General features: G+C 49.6%; 1 protein-coding gene across 3 annotated transcripts in view; it reads left to right on the top strand.

The window, feature by feature from the left end:
- The first annotated feature begins 5,809 nt into the window (after positions 1–5,809).
- The window catches only part of RASSF4 (Ras association domain family member 4), a 32,203-nt gene continuing 25,248 nt past the window's right edge, over positions 5,810–12,764 (top strand). For all 3 annotated transcript variants that reach the window (XM_025466409.3, XM_025466408.3, XM_035707764.2), the window contains exon 1: positions 5,810–5,943. The gene's annotated coding sequence lies outside the window, so the exon portion shown is untranslated. The remainder of the gene's footprint in view (positions 5,944–12,764) is intronic.

The raw sequence follows: 12,764 nt of genomic DNA, 5'->3' as shown, positions 1-12,764 counted from the left end.
AAGGCAGGGAAAGTATAAGGAAGTGGATATATGTCCCTTCTTTAGCTTTCTGATTTGTATTATTGGATGAACCAAACACATTTTTGTATCTATATGTATCCAATGTCAGGAAACTGGGGAAGAGAAGGTGAGGGGAAAGACCTTTGACTCATTACAAACCAGACCTCTTTATTGTTCCTGCCTATAGGTTTCTGCCTATCCTTGCCCTCACATGTCTTTGGAGCAGACTTAGGGACAGTGACATCCTTTTCTCAAGACCAAGTAGAGAAAGGGCTTGAGCTAAGCAAATATTTTTCCACAAAAGGAAGTTTCATCAGCAATTTTTAGCTATCTCACCTTTTAAAGCAAGCTCTCTCCCTCCTAGGAAACCCCGGGCCTAGGCATTTATTAGTTCTGCGATGTGGAATACAAACACTTTCCAAAGTATAAACATAAAGAACAAAAAATATGTAATATGGAAAGGGCGTGTTCATGTGTACAAGCACACACGTGTGGATATGTATATGTGTGGGTATGTATGTGTCTGTTTAACAAGAAGGTGGTTATGTGGCATACATTATGCAAATTTATGTCCATTTAGAGAATTTTCATTTTTAGCCTGCATCTAGCGTGGATTGTAGAGTTCTATATATTAACCTGAAGTAATTATTTATATGCTAACAAATGGAGTTAATGAAAACCATTTCACATAGGAAAGAAGGGTAGATGGTAGGCAGATTACTTGAGAAATCATCTGAAAATTGATGGCAAATCCTTCTTGTGTTAAGATCATGCAATGGGATGACCTCACCACCCAAGGATTCCATCAAAGCAAGTGGCATTCTCTAAGTGGTCTCTTCCTGCTGGTGGGTTTAATAAAACAGAGCCAATAATAATAATAATAATAATAATAATAATAATAATAATAAAACAGAGCCTATTAAAGGCAAAGAAAAGCTTCTTGGTTTAAACTGGATCTTACAGACCTCAATCCAGTGCAATCATCCAATTGTTTTCTAAAAAATATACGTTTGAAATCATGAAGACTTTGAAAACCTGCTTTAGAAACCACTTGTTCTGAATCTTGTCAGAGACAGCAAAGGGAATAAAATCATGCAAAGTCATCCAGGCAGTTAACTAGCAATTTTATTTATTTTATTTTAAAGATTTTATTTATTTGACACAGAGAAAGTGAGAGAGCACAAGCAGGGGGAGCAGCAGAGAGAGAAGCAGGCTTCCCACTGAGAAGGGAGACTGACCCTGTGCTCCATCCCAGGACCCTGGGATCATGACCCCAGCTGAGGGCAGAGGCTTAACCAACTGAGCCACCCAGTTGCCCACCCCCTCCCAGGAATTTTATTTTATTTATTTTATTTTATTTTATTTTATTTTATTTTATTTTATCTTTTTATTTTTTTATTGGTGTTCAATTTGCCAACATAATAGAATAACACCCAGTGCTCATCCCATCAAGTGCCCCCCTCAGTGCCTGTCACCCAGTCACCCCCACCCCCCGCCCACCTCCCCTTCCACCACTCCTAGTTTGTTTCCCAGAGTTAGGAGTCTCTCATATTCTGTCTCCCTTTCTGATATTTTCACTCATTTTATCTCCTTTCCCTTTATTCCCTTTCACTAATTTTTATATTTCCCAAATGAATGAGACCATATAATGTTTGTCCTTCTCTGATTGACTTATTTCACTCAGCATTAATACCCTCCAGTCTCCCAGCAATTTTAATTCAAGCTTCTCTTTACTGTTTTCAGGGAATGGCCTTGAAAATGATTCTCATTATTAATAACATTTATGTTCAATTATATAAACCTATTTTTCAAGACTCAGAAAAATCTAAATTGCACCTCAACAACATGTGATTATACCCAGGCATTTTCACAACTTGCCTCTCGAAGCACCAGAGGAAAGAGGGTAATTTCTCAGCCTTCTTGGAACAGTGCACTGGTGCCAAGAAGCCTCAAGCAAAAGCTGAGCCCAGCACCCTGCCCCAGTGACAGCCTTATCTGATGCAAGAAGTCACTTGTGTTTTATCAGACTCAGGCTCCTTTAAGTTTAGCCCCTTGCAAATCAAACATGAATTCATTCTTGTGGTTCTTGACTAAAAAGGTTGGATCATGAGTGTTTCCATTTGGCCTTTCATAGATCTTACAAGTCAGTGTGTATTGTTCACAAAATAATGACTTTTCTAAAGACTTTCTGATGTGGGAATGCTATAAAAAGTTAAACTGCCCAAGATGAGCAGGATTGTGCCCTGCTCCTTAAAGGACTCCCAGAGGCCCCCTTTACTGGGGCGGTGCGCTAGGGCAAGAAGTCTTGCAGAAACTTCTGGATGGCCTCAGCTCTGCAGGAGCCCAATCTTCCAATAGAGGCAGATGTGGTTTTACCCCCATTCCTTGGTGGCACAAACATGACTTCCCAGGGCCACGAGAGTACAAACCCAGATTCTACCACTTGACTCATCAGGTCCCCTCAGAGGGGGTATTGAGCCTACCTGAGTTTGTTTTCTTACCTGAATCTGGCTGAAAGGGGAAAAAAAAAATCGCATACCAGCTATTGCTCAAACACTACCACATTCCAGACATAGTCAATCTCTAAGGGAACAGAAACAGTCTTCCTCCCTCAAGTAGCTCATGCTAAAGAAGTAAAACATATAGCTTGCCAGAGAGTAGTATGTGTGAACCAGTGAGGAGCATTTTAGTTAGGAGACCAGTAAATACTTCAAAGAGAAGGTGAGTTGTGAATAAAGATGTGAAGAAGATGAAGGAATGAGTCCTGAGGACATGTGGGGGAAGAGCCTTCCCAGCTGAGGCAACAGTAAGTGCAAAGGCCCTGTGGTGCAAGCAGGCCTATGCAGGAAAAAGAGTATCACTACAGCAGAGAGAAGGAGGGGAAGTAAGAGGAGATGAGATCAGAGAGGCAATAAAGGTGGTAAGACTGTCTAGGGAAAAAGTTATCGAACTATAGCCCAGGGTCACATGTAACCTGCTACCTGTTTTTGTACATAGTTTTATTGGAGCCACAGCCACGCCCTTTGGTTTATATGTGGTCTATGGATGCTTTCAAAATACAAGAGCAGGGCTAAGTAGTTGCAACACAGACCATTTAGCCCACTAGGCCAAAATATTTACTATCTGTCCCTTTATAGAAAATATGAATCTCTGACTTAAATAAATAGGGTTTTTTTTTTTTTTCCATGACAAGTCTAGAGTAGGTAGTACAGGCATGGTACAGGAGCCTCATGATGTAAATAAGACCCAGACTCTTTTTATCTTTATGGTCCACCAGCCTTAGCATACGGACATATTTTACCATGATCTCAACATAGCTGCCAGTGCTCCATAAATTACACATGGTATCCACATTTGAGAGAGAAAGACAAGTGAAAGGGGTATTCTGTTCCTTCCACCAGGAAAGCAAAAGTTGACTTCATCCCCACCCCCAGCACACTTTTCCTTATCTCTTCACTCCAAAGTGGGTCTTCTGGTCCTTCTAGCTTCAAAGGAAACTGGGAAAGCCATGAAAAGGATTAAGATTGACTGTGATGGCGGCTTTCAAACTTTTTTGACCATAGCCCACAGTGACAAACACATTTCATGTCAGCCTAATGCATGTAACTGAAATATAAATAATGCAAACAAAAATTTCATAAGACATAACTTATATTTACTTTGTGTGCTGTAAACTGATATTTTCTCTTCCATTTTTAAAAATACAAGTCGCATCATCTACTAAATTAATTTCATGACCCACTGTTGGGTTGTTCCAAGTGCCCTATGAAAAAAATGCAGCTGGTCATGATCCATCACTAGGGGCTGGCATGGTGCTACTCCAAACAAGTTACTGGCTCTCTCTCTTTCTCAACTTTTTTCCTTTTATTTTTTTCTAAAGATTTTATTTATTTATTTGAGAGAGAATGAGACTGAGCAGGGGAGAGGATCAGAGGGAGATGGAGAAGCAGACTCCCGGCTTAGCAGGGAGCCCAACTCAGGGCGCTATCCCAGGATCCCGAGATCATGACCCAAGCCCAAGGCAGGTGCTTAACTGACTGAGCCACCCAGGCACCCCAGCTTTTTTCCTTTTCTGTTCCTTTCCTTCTTTCCTCTCTTTTTTCCAAAAAAGAAAAATGGATAATGGATTGGAAACAAACAATATCCACAACACCCACTGTAAGTGAACTGGAGACCAAATACAGTCCCATTGAATACTGAAGGAAAAGGTGATCCTCCTTCTGAGGACCCTGATGATGGACACTCATGTTCCACACAAAATCCCGGTGAAAACACCCATTCCCTGGAGTTGTGGAGGGGATCCTGTGGGGTCTCTGACATGTTGCACTAGCACAGTGCATGACACACAGTAGGAGTGCAAGGCACATCAGGTTGCTTCCTCAAACGCAATCATCACTGCAGGCTAGCCCCAGCCCCGGTCATTCCCTCACCATCAACTAGATCAGAGAGAATGATTCATTCTAAAGTGCTGGAAAGCCCCAGGGAAATAGTATGTTACCCTAGAGCTATGCTTATTTATCCTATTGAGCATAGGCTGAATACTCAGAGGTTAAGGGCTATGTTGAATTTTGCCCGTTGTTTTTTAAAAACTCAAAGAAGAACCAGTTATTGGCTTCCGCTTTGATGACCAGACCCTTGGGTTGTGCAGAAGTGGGGGTCCCTGATCACAGGGAAGCCCGGAGCTGGCCAAGGATGGGGCATTCTCCACAGATTCATGCAAAGTTGAAGAATCTCTGGTCATCTTTAGCGTCCTCATTTTTGCAGGTGGGGAAACTGAGGCCCAGAGCAATTGTACCATGGCAAGGTCATGCAGGAAATAGACAGCAGAGCCCAATCTCTTGACCCCAAATCCTGCAGCCTCGACAGCAACGATTAGCACAGCCCCTCTCCTCTCAAGAGGGCTCCGGAGACCCATAAACTCAAATCCCAGGCTGATTTTACTTGCCATTTTCTAAAAGGTGTGTCTCAGGTTCTAAAATGGCCATCTGTTTCTACAAAGATTAAGAACCACAGATCAAATGACACTAAAATGATTTGTGTTGAGAGTAGAGGAGAAGAGGTCTGGAGGTCAGGACTAGGGATGGTGACGTAAAACAAACTGCAAAGGGTTCCCTCAGCCCCTCCCGCATCCCCCGCGCACCCGTCACCCCCGCGGCCCAGAAATGCTGCACCGTCCTGAGGCCTGGGGACCTCCGTCCTCTCCGTCCGGGCGCAGGGAATCCTCGGCGGGCGGGGAGCGGAGGAGACGTTTACGTCCCTGTACCAGCGGCCCCGATTTCTTAAACGGGGTGGCGCTCCGGGGGCCACGCCAGCCAAACCGCAGCAACACGCGGGTGGCCCCAGAGGGGAAAAGAGGACAAAGCTCCGGCTGCCACCAGCGGTTCTGGCGCCACGCAGGAGCCTTGGTTGGAAAGCCGAGGGTCTTAGGCCCCCAGAGGTCCCGGAGACCGCCCACACCCCGGGCCTCGCCGCAGAGTCGGGGCTGCTGGCTGCGAGCGTCCCCGGCGCCCTCGTCGCGGTGCGGGACCCCCTCGCGCGGCCCCGCCCACCGTTCCCGCCGCCCCAGCGCACCCCCAGGCCCACCCTCCGGGGTGCCCGGCGCGGGGCGGGGCGGGGCGGGGCGGGGCGGGATGGAGGGCGGCGCGGTCGGCCGCAGCGACGCGAGGGGCGGGGCGGGGCGGATGGGGCGGGGCGGGGCGGGGCAGGGCAGATGGGGCGGGGCGGGGCAGATGGGGCAGATGGGGCGGGGCGGGGCAGATGGGGCGGGCCATCGGCCAGCGCCCGGCGAAGGGCGGGACGGGACGGGGCGGGGCGGGCCCCACGCGCCCGCCCCCTGGGACTCGAGGCTCCGGGCGCTGCAGACCCGGCTCGGGTGCCGCGCGGCGAGGGCGCGGCGAGGGCACGGCGCGGGCAGCGGCTTCCGGACTGCGCGATGGGCCGAGGGTGAGTGATGCACAGGCCGGAGTGGGGGGCCACAGAGCACTGCCCCCGAGCCCGCCCGCAGCCGTGGGCTCTGGAGCCTGGGCACCGGTGCCCCTTCCCCGCCCCCCTGCCAGCCTGGCGCAGCCCCGGCCTCAGGCCCATTCCTGAGAGTGGGCGCTGCGCCAGGCACCTTCTCCAGGGAAAAGGCACTACGGGGACTCAAACCCGGGCGCCGTAGGTGGGAGGGGCCGCAGGCTACACCTTGGCTCACCTCGTCTCTTCTCTTAGGCAATATCCTAGGAGCATTGATCTTAGTTGAGGCGGGAGAGGCTCAAAGAGGCTCTGGCACAACTCTCAGATTTCACAGATGGAAGACCGGCGCCCGCCGAGATAATAGCAGAAGGAGGGGCTCGCCTCACCGGCTATTGATAGAAGATTTGCCTGGTTCTCCCACCTGTGCCAAGGGCCTCAGCACAAGATGGCACCCACTTCCCACAGCCCTAATACTTTCATTATCCTCATTTTCAGACGAGAAAACAGGCTTACAGAGTTATAGAGTTGCCCTGTTTCAGCCAGATGAGTCAGTGAGGGAGCCAGGATTTGAACTTAGACTTTCTGGTGCCAGGTCTCATTCATTTCACCCCTTGACTTCAGAGCTCACCCTGCCAGCCATCCTGTTCTCCCCCACCACATGCTCCTGACTGATTCTGGAGAGATGCTACCGTGTTTTTACAGTCTGACACAGGCCTGGGGGAGGGAGGGCCTCCTCCCTCCCAACCCCTCCTTCCCACCGCCCTCAGTGCAAGGCCAGTGCTAGCTGGTGTTTTCTTAAAACACTGTAAGGAGATCTTTAGTAACCTTGCTTCATAAGCAAATTAAATAAAGTTGCAGTAAATGGGGCTGAGAATCTGGAATTTGAACCCAAGCAGGTTAGACTTCAAAGCCACATGCTTGCACTGGCAGGAGAAACCCTTGCTAGCTTCTCTGTAGTTTGCTAAGGGTACAATCAAGCTTTGTTGCCAGTAGCTGTGATGAAAAAACAAAAACAAGCAAACGAACAAAAAACTGCAATGAATTGGTAGAACTAACAGGTGAATGCAGGTCTGCCTTCCACCTGCTCCCCTGTATAATTCCTGAGCAGCTGCCACCAGGGTCAGAAGTGCTGGAGGAAGGAAGCAGGGAGGAAGAGACTGGGGAAGGGAGAGGAGAGGAAGGAGGAGGAGAACACATTAAAATGGAACACATGAAATTTAGATTAAAAAAAATTCTGGCTGGAAGTTGTAATGGCATGTGTTTCAGTACGTTGTCAGTGGTGAAGTGTATTTCCAGTAGTTCTTGTCATAATTCTCTCTGTGTGTGGTGCGGGTGGTTCCAGACTTGACAGTGAAAGTGAGGTTGAGGCCACCTGTTAGCCCCTGTGAAAATGGGAGGGAAGGCCCTGTTTCCACCCTGAGACTCTAGTGGGTAGCCTGGAGGTGGAGAAACAGTGAAAGTCCAGGGTCCCCCTCGGTCTGGGTCAGCTGGACAGTGACAAACAACGTGAGCAGAACTCAGCCAGTCACAGTGCAGATCCTGTAAATGCAAAGCCTCCCGGGAAGACTCTGACCAGGAGGTCAGCCAGAAGGCACTCTGGCCTAGGCCCCTGGGGACCTGGGCCCTGGCTTTGAGAGTAAACTCAGCCATATGTCCTTGCTCATGGTCACTCCAGCTGGGAAGATGGCCCTTTTCTGTGAGTCTCACATCCCCATATCCCGGTATCCCTTCTGACCTCCCCACCTTGTGACCAATCATGGGAGCTTTGATTTATTTTTTTAAGATGTTATTATTTATTCCCAAGAGACACACAGAGAGAGGCAAGAGACATAGAGGGAGAAGGAGGCTCCTTGCAGGGAGCCCGATGCGGGACTCGACCCTAGGACCCCAGGATCATGACCCGAGCCAGAGACAGACGCTCAACCACTGAGTCACTTAGGCATCCCAGGAGCTCCAGTTTATTGTGGGTGAACTCCATATGAGACCCATGTTACAGCAGCCAGAAATTTACCAAATGAGGAATCTGAGGTTCAGAGAGAGAAAGGGACTTTGCTTAAGGTCACACAGCTGAAGAATCAGGGAGCAGAGCTTTAAGTCCGGAGCTTTGGAGAAGCTGGGTTGTCATCTGGTCACAGAGAACATTGAAGGAAATATTTTGGAACTGTTTTAAAGTAAATTAAGATCAGATAGGAAGTGGCTGCTGCTTTTGTGAAAGGGGAACTTGCAGTTTGCTCAGTTTTCTTTTCTGGCTGTCTGACCTTCTTCCCCAGGAGGCACTACTGAGGGAGAGATTTGGAACCCTTTCCCCTTGCCCTGCCTGTCTTTGGGAGGTGGGAGCAGGGAGGTCGTGCAGCCTCATAGCTACAGAGCCAAGGAGAGACCTAAAGACACTCTGGGCCAGCAGCCAGTACAATCCCCGCTAAATTGAGGCCCAAGGGATGGCACAACATGCTGAAGTCACACACCAGGTGGATGCTGCAACAAAATCCACACCCAGACTTCTCTCTGGGATGCCCTTTTGCCTCCTCCATCTCACTGTGATACGTTCCAGCAGAAATTCTTAACCTGGGATCTGAGGATCCAGGGATATGTGCACAGGAGCTTCCTGAGGCCCCTGCAGTGGTGTGCAGATTTGATATGTACATACTTGCACATTCATGCACATATGTAAATTTTCCTGGGGAGTGTGTGTTACACTTTAAAGAGATTCCAAAGGGCTCTGTGGCCAAAAAGATTTAGAGCCACACTACGTCTCACAGAAAACCACTACCAGCAAGTCAAGCACTTGGCACACAGGCCTGGTACAGTGGACAGCAGAAGTGGGGGCAGCCACAGAGAGCACCTGGCACAGCTCTGCAGCATCTGGCATGGAGCACCAGGAGGGCTTGCCCCCAGACCACCCCTACCTCAGGATATTGGTCAGTCTGAGCACCTGTTGGGCCCAAAAAGCATGGCTGAGAGGATTCCCCTTTGTACAGATCCCCTCTTCCACAGATGAGAGGTGAGCCTGGTTTGGGCAAGAGGGCCCCCCGGCCCAAGGGGTATCTGAGAGAGGGAGCAGAAGGACAGGAAATGTCTTTCTGGCCTCAGGTTGCCATGCCTTGAAAGCAAGAGCAAAAACCAGAAATCCTCCCACCGGGGCCTGGGTGAGGTGCTGCCTTCGAGCTCAGGCTGAGAAGAAGATGCCAGGAAAGCCAGCCTGCTCCAGTGCAGATGGCCAAGTTCTTCTGAGGACAGGCAACAGTGTTGGGGAGGCCCTGTGGTTAGGACCCCAGGACCACGGAGGTGGGGAGTATGGAGTATGCAGTCTAGGTGAGCTAGGGTCCATGAGCCAGCCCAGAAGGCAGTGAGTGAAGGTGGCTAGCAGCGGTGTGGCCATCTCTCCTGCTTTCCCTCTGCCACCATCACCTCCATCTGGACTGTGCACAGTGTCCTCTGGGTTCTCCTTCCTAGTCGGGCTGAGGCAGGAAGGGGTGTGGCTGACCCAGAGGGCAGATGGTGGTGGCTCTTGGAACTGGAGGGGGGGGGCAGGGACAGCAGTGTGGAGGGGCAGAGGGAACAGCTGTTGAGTCCCTGCCTGCCATCCACATCCCCACAACTAGCTTTCTCAGCGAAAACGTGTTTCTAAGTGTCAGCCTGTTCCAGTCAGGCCTCCTCTCAGAGGCAGCTGGCAGCAGCAGCAGGCACAGCAGGTCCTTCCCTGGCCAGGCTCCTGCCATTTGCTGGCTGACAGGTGCTGGCGGGGGAGGGGCGTTGCTTGTAATGCTCCTTGTTTTCAATGCCTCCCCCCTCCCCGCCCAGCTGCCCTTTGGAGATCGTGGTCCTGGGCTGCTGAACAGGGAACTTAGGCTTCTCAGGAATGCAAGGCAGTGTCCCTCCCTGCACCTGCTGCCTCTCTCTGAGCCTCCTGCCTCCTTTCAGTCTGATTGCAGCCTGGGCCCGATGCTCCCAGCTGCGCCCCACACCTCTGTCCTCCTTTCATTTGCTTCTCTCATCACTTTATTTACACGTTTGATTTTAATCATGCCTAAGGAAGAAGATAGGAATCCTAAAGTATTAGAACAGAGGTTACCAAGCCCTCAAATCTCGCAGACATTCCCAGAACATTTTAATGTGGATATTGATGCATTTGCCAATTTTGCCAAGTTAGGACAATGACCATCTATTTTTGTCATCATTTTATGAAAAAAAAAAGACATTTTAAGAGGAAAAAGTAGGCACCACAGCTTCTCAAAAGAAAAGGCTCTCAGATGCGCTCAGTTTGGCTTCTTGAAAATCCCACTTCCCTAGCCTTTTTCTCCTTTCCCCCCAGGGCCAGCAGGAATTGGGCTGGAGTGGTGACTGAAGAGACACAAAGCTGCATTCTTTTGTGATCACGGGCTCCATGACCGCCAACAAGGAAAAGATGGGCCAAGCCTAGCAGTTAAAGGCTTCCCTGTCCTTTGTCCCAAATCAAAGGCCAGGAACAATAGCAGGGGCAGGCTACAGTGCCAGCTGTCCTCAGCAGCCCCTCTGCATAGGTGGCAGAGCAGCCACTGACGTGGAAAGCAAAAACAGTTCACTGCCTGTTCATTGGGGACAGGTAACCATGGCTGGCACATCGCCCTGGGGCTCCTTCTCTGGAGACAAGGAGCCCTGGCTGCAGTCTCAGTCCTCTGGTCAGGAACAGAGCCTCCTGCAGCCCTGGGAAAAAAAGTGGAGGCCTGAGCTGTGTGTGCTGGGGCCTGGAGGGAGGGGAGCAGGCCAGGACGGAGGGCTGGCCTCCCAGAGCCAAAGAGCTTGGCCTGCTCAGCTGCATCTGTCCCTCTGGTTGTTCAGCTGCGCCTGGGTAGCTGTCCGGCTTCAGCCTGTCCTCTCCCCGAATCCCGCTTCAACCAAAGTAGCCTTGTTTTAATCTCTGCATTGGGCTTCTGTCTTTAAAAACAAGATTATGATTTTTATTAAAGGTTGAACATCACTCCGTTAGAGATTCTCCAAGGCCCTGTCCAGGGTCCAAGGAGAGTGAAGGTTGAAGGAGCAGTTTCAGGAACGTGGTGTGAACAGAGAGGAATCTATGTTTGCTTTCTTCCTGGGGGCAGGGGGGTGTCTCGCTCTTGTTCTCTCTGTCTCTGTGTCTGTCTCTCTGTCTCTCTCTTTCTCTCATTCAGCAGTTATCTCTAGGGAGCCCCGGAGGTGCCATGTACCTCACTTTAGAACTCTAAAGACATAAGGATTATCAAGATGAATGAAAATGATCTCAGAGTTCAGTCTGGTAAAGGAGGCACGAATACACAATGTTCATACTTGGAATAGAATTCTGTGAGTGACCCCCAAGTGAGCTCTGGAACTCAGAGAGGTAGAGATGTTGTCTACCTGGTGTGGAAGGATGTACATGGGAGAATCAGAGAGGCAGATGATGAACATCAAGAAACATAGGAATATGTGCTTCTCTCAAAGAAGAGGCTGTTTTTCCAGGGGACCCAGCTTCCTACCGCATCGGGCTCAGACCCAGTCCAGCAAGTTGGAAGAGACCCCCTTTTGTGAAGCAGCTTCTTCATTGCCTTCCTGCAGCCTTGCTTACTCACCTCCTGCCCTCCCCAGGGTGATATGCCCCATTATCTGTCCCTGCCAAGCTAAACTGTTTACCTTCTGGGCCACCTTCCCTTTTCTCCTTTCACTTGAACATATATGATTCCAGATTGTTGTTTTCCTCCTGACCCCTTCTCCCAGCTGATGCCATTTAACTCCAGCTGGAGCGACTCAGCATGTTGTTCATGTCCTTCTAAAAAGCAGATTCTGGGGATCCCTGGGTGGCGTAGTGGTTTGGCGCCTGCCTTTGGCCCAGGGCGCGATCCTGGAGACCCGGGATCGAGTCCCACGTCGGGCTCCCGGTGCATGGAGCCTGCTTCTCCCTCTGCCTGTGTCTCTGCCTCTCTCTCTCTCTCTGTGTGTGACTATCATAAATAAAATAAAATAAAATAAATAAAATAAAATAAAAAATAAAAAGCAGATTCTGGAAGGTCAGTGCAGGGAAGGTCTCATGTGTTACTTAGTACTGTGATTTGAAAGTAATATTATCCAGAGTCCTAGGCAAAGCCTTGGATGGGGCTCCCCACCACCTATCTCACTGTCAACCCAAGCAGCCCCTTCTAATCTGATTTGCACAGATATTCAATTTGAACAAAGAATTCTACAGCTGAGAAAATTGGAGATCAATATTCCCATTGTACAGATGGGAAAATGAAGGCACAGAGAGGAAAAGGCAGTCAACTGAAGCCATGAGGGTCTGTTTAGCAGCTGAGACACCAGCAGCTTTTCCCAGCATGGGTTTATTTGTCTTTCCCAGTTGGTACCCACAGTGGGTTGGCAGAGGACTCTAGTCCACAGAGGAACCTAGGCTGACTATCTGGAAGCTGCAGCAATTGGGACATGTGCCTTTCTGGATCACCATGGCAGGGAACAAGGTTACACGCTGCTCAAATACACCAACCTGAGAGTGACACCCAACACTTCTTGTGTGTAATATGTGACATATTAGTCATGTGGCCTGACAGGGAGCTAAGTGATGTGAGTGGGGGAACACGGGGTTCCAGGGACAATCAATGTCTCGGCCACAGTGTCCGACTTTAAATAGTGAAATAGAGCTCATACAAACCCAGATTTATGACTGTTCATGAAATAGCAGAAAAGCTGACCGTCCAGAGAAGGAATATGTCCCCCAGTTCCCCAGGGACTCCACTGACCAGTGCCTCAGCTTAGTCACTTTCCTGACCCCCGGAGACTTTTACATGTTTTATTCCAGCTAGATAGGCACAAGTGTGGGAAAGTTG

The sequence above is a fragment of the Canis lupus genome, chromosome 28, assembly GCF_003254725.2.
Source record: "Canis lupus dingo isolate Sandy chromosome 28, ASM325472v2, whole genome shotgun sequence".
Lineage (NCBI taxonomy): Eukaryota > Metazoa > Chordata > Mammalia > Carnivora > Canidae > Canis > Canis lupus.
This window is presented reverse-complemented; position numbering and strand designations above follow the sequence as displayed.